The sequence below is a fragment of the Phaethon aethereus genome (genome assembly GCF_964289735.1).
Source record: "Phaethon aethereus genome assembly, chromosome: 14".
Classification (NCBI taxonomy): domain Eukaryota; kingdom Metazoa; phylum Chordata; class Aves; order Phaethontiformes; family Phaethontidae; genus Phaethon; species Phaethon aethereus.
Window position 1 is genome coordinate 1,528,083 of NC_138590.1, and position 9,304 is coordinate 1,537,386.

Here is a 9,304-nt window from a genome sequence, read left to right on the forward strand (position 1 = left end):
AAAAGGAAAAAAGGTCAAGAAACGCCACTCGTGACCAGAATGTCCCTCTGGGAGGGCACGCAGCAACGGGCTGCCCGTGCTCAGCGCTGCCAGCCCACCCCTTCTCCCTTTGGCACACGCCGAAAGTGGCCGGTGCCCGGCGTGGGGAGGGGGTTGTTGGCACCCTCTCCACACAAGTGGGCAGCAAAGCTGAGCCAAACCACCCAGGGCTTTGCCAGGGCGGCTGGGAGCAGGAGCGGACTGGAGACGTGTTGGGGCATGTCCCCCTTGCAGGGGACGAGGACGTGGGTGGCACAGTGCCGGGGACAACCCACTGGCCAAGGTTTGGAAGTCGCAGCCAGTTTCAGACTGGGGAGCAGAGACACGTCCCAGGGACCTCACCTCCTCTCCCACAGGGCTCACGACGTGCAGGATTTGGGGGGAGCCCTCCCGGGTGATCCCCAAGCGACACAGCCCTGCTGGCACAGGGAAGGGAAAGCAGCCACTGAAACCGTGCCGTGCTGGAGGGAAAGGAGCCCCCGCCCCATGCCGCCCTGGTTCCAGAGGGCTTTGGGGAGCGGTGCCCACCACTTGTCCCCGTGGCGGTTGCACGACTGGTCCCCAGGATGCGGACGGGTGCCAGGGCCGGTGGAGTGGGGACCCCACCATCGTCCCCATCACCTCCGGACCAGGGCACAGCCAGGGGGGTCCCTATGAGCTGCAAGAGGGGGCTTGGACCCCCCTCCTCAGAGATGAATAGAGAAGAAGGGTCCTTGTGCTACACAGGGAGATGGGACAAGCGCCAGGGAGGGAAAGAGGCCAGACGGGAGGAGAGGAAGAGGAAGAGGCAGACAAAGCTGCTTTATGAAGGGCAGCATCTGGGGAGGGGTGGAGGGGAAAGGAGGGGCATGGGGAAGGGGCCCACCAGTGCCAGATGGGGGGGGCTGGGCTTGCTCCCGCTGAGCCCATGGTCCCCAAAGTGGGGTGCACAAGACAGTCCCCTGGGGGGAAGGAAGAAAATATTTTTTTGTACTGTTAATAAATTAAAAAAATCTAAAAATAGTGCTTATTTTATCTCTACCCCATCCTTTTTAAATTTCTATTTTAGTTTCTGCTTTACAATGTACATGTTAGCCCAGTAGTACGTGTAGGTAATTTATAAAGCAATAAATATATCGGGGGATGCAATAAAAAATTTGGAGCCCACCGCCCTACACGATGCTGGTGGGTACCTCATGTTGTCAGAAACCAGAAATTCCACCCCTCAACTCCCCCATTTCGGCTCCCCAGGGTAACGCAGCACCTCTGCTGCACTGAAGCCGGAAAGGTCTTTGCTGGTCCCTGCGGAGATTTGGGGTGTCCCCACCCCCCAACTGAGCATCAGTCCCATGCCCCGCTGAGGCCACCCCAGCCCGGCTTCCCTCCTGGTCAGGCCCAGCGCCAGGTTTAGATGATTACGTTATCCTGGCCCTTTTTTTCCCCCCTGGTTTTCACAGGACAATGCGGGTGCATTGAGCCATTGGGTGCCCCGGGACACCCTGCTCCCCGCCCCACCACCCCAGTTCAGGGCCTCCTGCTCTCCAATTAGCAACTTGTCATTGATGAGCTCATCAAAAAGCTGCTAAAAAGAAAAAGAAAAAAAAAGAACTAAGGAGATTTGACACAAACTAGGGCAATAATCAGGTCTCTGTCCTCATTTTTAAATTATCCTTGCAGTCCCCAGCGTCCGTGCCAGCAGGGACCAGCTCCCAAAAGCCCCATGGAGCAAGCACTGGCCAGCTGGCCCCATCCCACACCCGCTGCAGCCATGGAGATGCCTTGAAGCAGAAGGGGGGCCGGGGAAGAGGCAGGGACATTTTGGGGCACAGCCCTGGCTGATGGCCATGTCCCCCTGAGACTGTGCCTTTGGGGGGGATGGGGAAGGCATGGAGGAGAATCGGGGATGGGGAGGGGATGCTGGTGGCGGCTGGCTGCAGCAGGAGGGGCTGGAGCGGCTCCAGGGGACACCAAGGACCCCCTTGGTGATGTCCCACCATCCCCTTTCTAAACCCACGGTGGCAGGGAGGGCAGCAGGGCTGCTCCCCACCGCAGGTCAGAGGTAAAAGCAGCAGCACCCTGGGCAGGAGGGGACGGGGCTGGCCGCAGGGGGGATTCGGACGCCCCATGGGGTACCCACCATGAGACGTTAGCAGGACTTCAGCAGCAGAACAGCTGCTGCAATGTCCGCTTGGCCCTGGGACGAGGAACACAGCCCCGGCTCGGCTGCCCACGCGTGAGGGATGCAGCTTTTCGCAGTCATTCCCACACACAGAACCAGTCGCAAGGACAAACTCTTCCTGGACCAAGCCAGGGCCACCAGCACATGGCAAAGCATTTGTCCCTCCAAAGTGGCCATCTGGGAGAAAGCGTCCTTCGTCCCAGCAGAGCAGCAGGGAGCTGCAGTCCGGCCGATTTCTGGCTGGGTCGACCTCTAAACTCAGCCGGTGGCCAGGCTGGTGCTGCTCCCATGAGAGCAAGGGCAGGAGGACTCCTCCACGGGGTCACCAGGAGGGACGCTGCTGCCACAGAGCTGCCACGTGGGTACGTATACGCTTTTGGGGACAAGAACGGTTCGAGCGGTGTGACCAGGGCTCTACTTACTGTTTGATCTGTGGGGAATATCCATAGTGGGGGTGGCTCTGGTGCTCACCAGCTTCCCACCCACCTGGCTTTCAGCCCTGGGTGATGACTGGACAGGGGGGACACCTCCATCGCCCAGAGCCCACTCCATGTCTGGGCTCTCGGACACCAGACCAGGTTTGCCAAGGTGGATTTTCTGTGCAGGGAACGGGACTTCCCGTCTCCTCCTGGGACGCGGTGGTGGCACCCAGCCCGCTGCAGGCAGCCGTGATGCTGCTCCAGCTCCCCAGCAGCCCACCCCAGCTCGGACGAGGTCCCTGCAGCTCCGTGCCACAAGGCTTCAGGTTTATCTCTGCACCAGCAAAGTTATGATATAGAGGCAAGATCCTGTTTCTGCACCAAAAAAAATACATTTATTTCTCCATCTTTTGTACATAAAAACTGTCACGGTAAGGCAGTGCTACCAGAGCATCACTTGCCCGCAGCCGCAAATCTGTGAAGAATGGCTTTATATTAATGGAACCGTTACAAGAAAATAAAAGCTCTCAGGCAAGGCTTACCAGTCTGGCAGAGCTTGCCACCAGCCTGGCGTGAGGGTGGCACAGCTCTTGGCCCCGCAAAGAGCCCTCTGATGCCCCAGGGACCGAGAAGGCAGAGGGACCGATGCCTTAATTGTCCTACCTGCCCTTTTTGACTCCCTTATCCCTTCCCGGAGCAGGGCATGGGGAAGGGGTCCAGCCTTGCTCCTCGTTCACCCAAGTTTGAGTGCGGGGAGTCCCTGGACCGCAGCCAGCACCATCCTGCCCGACCAGCTGCTCGAGGCTGAACCAGAGCAGCTCTTCTCCCCTCTACAATCAGCGCTTTTCTCTTTCAGGCGCAAACCTCTTGCGCGCAGGCGCGCACCTACCTCTTCCCAAGGGCCCATCCGCAGCCGCCCGCTCGCGGTTATTCTCCCCGGTTCACGCACCGTTGGGTTTGCATGCCGGAGCCGAGCACCTGGGATGGGAACAAGAAAAATAGACACAAAGTGCATTTGAAACAGGGAGCGGACATCGTGCCCCGCACAAAGAGACCCCGCCGAGCGCAGCCGCTGCCGTGAGGGGACCAGCGGGCTGACCTGGCAGAGGGGCACACGCTCTCCTCGGCTCGCCCAGCTTTTTAGTAGCACTTCCAACCTGTGACATTCTAGCAAGCCGCAGGAACACCTAAAATGCTACGAAAAATGGAATTGTATTATTAGTGAACGTAAAAATGCGTTAGAACTAAAAGCTGCGAAGGCTCAGCGTGACCCCAGGAGGGACCAGTGCTCCCAGTAGCGCTCAGGCAGACGCAGGCTCCTGCAGGAAAGAGCTTGCCCTGTGCTGGGTGATCCCAGCCATGCTGAAAGGCCCCCAGACCCTGCTGCACCACCTACGCTAGCTCACCCCTCGCTCGGTGGCTCTCCCAGATGGGAGGGTGCCAACCTGCCCTCTCTCCGAGAGCGTTCCCAGCCTCCCTGTTTCCTTCTCCACCCTCCTGGTTACCCCAGCTCCTACCTGGGCTGGGATCAGCCTGCCTCCTCCTGCAGGCATGTGGCAGCAGCCGAGCTGTGTGCCGGTCCCAGGTGATGCTGGGCTGTTACGGATCACTCCATTACTTCAACGTTACAAGTATGTTAAATCAGAACACGAACTCAACGCAGAGCCGTTCCCACCGTAAGCTACTGCTCTGAGAGCCAGCACCCAGCAAGGCAAGACCTGGGGTCTCTGCTTTGGCACCCCAGCACTGAGCTATGTGTAGGGAGGGCTGTGGCTTTACCCTCTGTCTCTGCCTTTCTGCCCAGCCTGCTCCAGCACGAGACCTGCAGCTGATGTTCCTCCCCTTGGCTGAAGCCTTTGTCCCTTCAGCTGTCTACAGGGACAGACCAAAGGCCAGACAGGAGAGCTAAAACGACACAAAAACGAGCACAAACGACCTCAAGAGCAAGAAGGAAAATAAATTACCCATCACAGCCATGCACAGATCCCAGACGGAAACTTCATTTTACTTACTGAAAGCTCTCGCAGTTCCAGCAGTTTCCGGGGGCAAGGTCTAGCTCAAGCACCTGATGATCTCTGTCTTCTCAGGGATGCCTCCTTCTCTTGTCATCTCCACTGGCTTTGCTGGTCTTGCTTGGTTCTGAAAACAAGGTGTTTTTAAAGACAAGGGGGGAGAAGCACCTCCAGGCCCACTCTGGTACAGACCACCTTCCTGCGGGGCAGCGGCCGGCCAGGCTGGAGGAGCTACCTGACCTCAGGACACTGGGGAATTGAGAAGCTCCCACCACAGGGCCCAGGGCTGCAAAATGCACCACGTCAAGGGTTCAGGCCTCCGCCTGTCTTCACCCCAACGGCAGACAGCAGGCTTAGCTCCCCGATGGGCAACACCATGACCCAAACGGGACTCCCCACCTCAGGACACAACCTCCTCCCTGTGCACGCCACGGGAGAGGGCAGCGGTGGTGTAACAGAGGATACTGCCCGCCAGGCTCTTGTGGGGCGGTGCCAGCAGAGGATTACAGCCCCCCCGAATCCCCCTATGCTTTGGCCTTATCTGTATAAGCCTGGCATTGCCTTCTGGACGCCGGCGAGCGCTGGCGTCCCGATAGCGAGGCTCAGGCAGCGCCTACGCCTAAGACGCCATTATAGCTTAAGGCCTGAGCTCATCCAGCCGGCGACGGCAACACTCAAGCCGGCAGCCCTGAATTAGAGCAGCCGCTGAGCACAAACGGGCACCGGGGCACTCGGCGGCCGGCGAGCGCGGCCGGCTGAGCATGGCCACCGGCACAGCAGCAGGCAGGGCGCGTTGGGGCAGGCACCGGCACAGCCATGCGGTGCTGCCTGCACAAGCTCCTGCCTTCGGTGCCTCTGAAGAGGTATTTTTATGATTGGGAGGGGATGGCAGAAGGGAGGGGACCGGCTCAGGAATATAAAGCAGCAGCTGAATTACTGCCCAGATGCTACAGGCATGAGAAATTAACTCCTTCAGGACTGAAAACCTTTCACGTTCTCACCCTAGCTTCTGACACACCAAGGGCAGGCACACGAAACTGCGCAGAGGAGACAAGCTATAGGCTCCCATGTGGGATTCAAAAGCCTTTCGGAGACTGATACATATCATGGACCCAGCACGCCTCTGTCACCCTCTCCGTGCCCTGGAGCACCCCTGAAACTGCCCTTCACCTCCCCTTGCCGCGTCTGCCTCTCCCTGCCCCGTTCCCCAGCCACAGCCCCACGCAGTCTCCATCTCACCAGTGGCACGGCAGGCAGGAGGCATCACTTATGGGTCCGTCCCTCACCCCAGCAAACCAGGAAGGCAAGAGGAACACGGGCTGTGCACCAGCGATGGGGAGGACAGCACTTCTGCTTTGGGCATGGCGGGTCGGACGCACGCCGCTCACACGCAGAGCCTGGCTGGGAAGAGACCGACAGCCTCCAGACCCAGCCGTCGGCCACCTCCTTTCCAGGTCTGCTAGCGACAGGTCCCCTGTGCAGGGTGGGTGCTGGACACTGGTGGGTGATGCTGATGGGTCAGCCCCTCCGGGAGGCCTCAAGTTCCTGCTGCCGGGTTGCGTGAGAGCTGCTCTCCCATCTCGCCCCGGCAGCAAGGGGGGACGAAGCACAGGCAACACAGGGAGCATTGAGAGCTGCCAGGCTCTGTGCGCTGATCCCCTCGGGGCTACAGCAGAGAGGAGGGGGGGTGAGAGATGTCCCCCCAGCTGCCAGCTGGGCTGTAGCGTAGCCAGAGAGAGCTGAAAGCAAGCAGGAGCCCGTACTCAATGCACTTCTTGTCTTCTTCAACCCTCAGCAAAGCCTCCTCTGCCCAACAGCCCCACTCTGATCCAGCAGCCCCTTCTCCCCTCAGGCTCTTCCAACGTCCCCCAACCCCTCTCCCAAGCCCCAACCCGCAGAAGCTGCTCGCTCCTCTGGGCAGAGCTGTCCTCCTCCCGCAGCCCGGTTCTCTCCCCCAGGCCAAGCCCCTTCCCAACACACAGCACTGAACCCAGCAGCCTTGCTCCCTCCCTCCACCCCCGCTCCTTGCAGGTCCCAAATATTCCCTCACACCCCCACTGACACTCTCTCCTCTTTCTCAGCCAGTGAATTTTCTCACATTCTCCCACCTTTTTCTTCCATAAATGTATTTGGTTGCTTTTTTTAACCCGTGTAAACCATAAGCATCTGCAACATCCTGTAAAGAGGAGGGCTGTGAAACTGCAGTGTGGCATTTAAGCCTGCCCCTCCCAGCTTCATTCAAGCTCTTGCGGAAGAGACAAAAACATCTCCAGTCTATAATTTCATATGCCCCTTCATGCCCCTTCTCCAGATTAAGCAGTCCCAGGTCTGCGCAGTCACCCTTGCTGCCTCCCTCCGCACTTCATCTAGCTCACGATGTCCCTCCTCAGGCAGGGGAACCAGAACTGCAGGCAGCACAACACATTTAAAACACAGCAAGCCATTGCCGTGGTTGTTTTTCCTTCTTCTCCTTCCTTTCCCAGGGATTCCAAGATCTCAGAGGGGGCTTTTGGGTTTTAACCACTGCCAAGCGCTGGGCTGACATTGCCACGGGGCACCCCGTAAAGCCCATGTTTGGCTCCAATGGCCAGCTGGGAGCATCCCCTGCTCACGGGGTTAAAAGGAAAAAGCACACAGGGCGAGACGACCCCTTTGAGATGTTACAAGCCACCAAGCATCCGGGTGAGGTCCTTCTGCAGCCCTTCGCAGTTAGTCTTTTGGTTTTTCCTACTGAAATATCGTCAGAAATATTCCTACTATTCCCAGTCTTCCTGGTGTATTTTGTTTCCTGCCTTTTAGCCCGTTGAATAACGGGTTAGCAGTCATGTAGGAACCTCCCCTCTCATCCCAAAGGAGCTTAGCTTCTTTAGGAGACTGCAGGAGACCCCTCTGGAAATCCAGGTGCGCTTTGTCAACTGGCTTCTCATGCCACCAGCATCAGCAGGACAACAGGAAAACACTGGAGCTACTGAGCATTAGTAGTATTTTGGGCAAGGAGTATTTATGGCTTGACCAAGGGATCGCCAGGCTAGAAACCCATGCCCAAAAATGCCATTTTTGGTGATTCCCAGCAGATCTGATTTGAGATCGCAGTGGCTCTGCAGAGAACCGGCAAAACATTTCAGAAAGGTTTAGAAACCCCTTCCTCCTCCCACAGCATACACAGATTTTTGCTGTGGCACGACTGCACCCACTGGCAAAGGCTGCAACCTGCCCTGCTCCCCTGGCTTGGTTTGTGAGTAGCATCACCTGGATTAAAGGTGAGCATCTTCCTCCCTCCCACAAACCAGGCAAGAGCCTGAGCAATGGGGCAAGGGGTAACGTGCCCGCTCTATACATGACACCTTCATCCTGTTTGAGGAAGAAGAGTCTTCTTGCATCCAGCCCGGCTCAGCCCTCGCTCTCTTTCCTTTGGATACCCAGGCCAGCAGCGAGCTCGGGGCAGGAGGGATGGATTCACAACTGATTTTCCATCTCCGCTCTGCTGCGTGGCGGGGAGCAGATGGCATATGCGTGACGTCGAGGCGACAGAAAAGGACACCGGGTGAGTCACTTCAACCACAAACCAATGTTGAATCATCTGGCTGGAGCTCTGAGGGTAGGGTCAGGCAGGAGGACACTGTTGCGTGCGTGCCCTGCCGTGGTCTGCACGCCTTTCTCAATGAGCTGGCTGCAGCGCTCCCCCTTCGCTGACCTCACTTCCTCACAACGGGTCCTTTAAGCTATTAAGCAGAAGCCTGGCGGCTTTTCCCATTCCTTTACGGTCTAGGGATGGAGCTGCTCGTGGCTGAATAGACACAGCTGCCCGGGCAGGATGGGAGTCGGAGATCAGAGCTGACAAGGCTCACGCGCCGAGCTCTTGTCTTCCTCGGCAGCCGTGACAAGGGATGGAGAAATGTCCCAACAACTGGTAGCGGAGCAATGGAGAACCACAACACATCCCACCGGGAGAGCTCCTGGGGAACGCAAAGCGTCAGGGAGGAGGGCTCGGAGAAGCGCTGGCTCCAGGGCGTGCTTGGGGCACTACCCGGCGATGCCAAAACCGGCGCAGGCTTGGGACCTGGTGGGGGTTAACCCCCCGTGAGCAGCTCAGCCGCTTGCTCACTCCCCCGCAGCGGGATGGGGGACAGAATTGGAAGGGTAAGGGTTGAGATAAAAACAGTTTAAGAGGTAAAGCAACAGCTGAGCGCGCAAGCAAAGCAAAAGGAAGGAATTCATTCATCACTTCCCATCGGCGGGCAGGTGTTCAGCCATGCAGTGGCTGGTGGTGTTTAGCTGCCCACTGGGGTTAAACCACGACAGGACCACACGGATACCACACTGTACTGAAATTGCCTTCTGAAAAGAGCAAAAAAGGGGAAAACCCAGAGGGCAGGGGAAGGAAATCCCACGGTGACAGGCAGAGCTCAGGCTCACGCGCCTGGTCCCGCTCTCCCCGTTCCTGCCTCCGTGAGCGTGGCGTAAGGGGAGCCCTCTTGGCCCTTGCGCCCTGTAGGCAGGGAGTCAGGGCCCCTTATTTTTGCAGGTGTGGAAAGGGAAGTCCTCCCCCTCCAAGGGAAGCTGGGTCTGAAACGGCTGCGAAGGCGGCGAGTGCCCCCCCCGGGTTTTGATTACAGCAGGAGAGCTTCCTGCAATCAGAGCACACAGTGCTCCTCTGGGGAAGGGCCAGAGGGGTG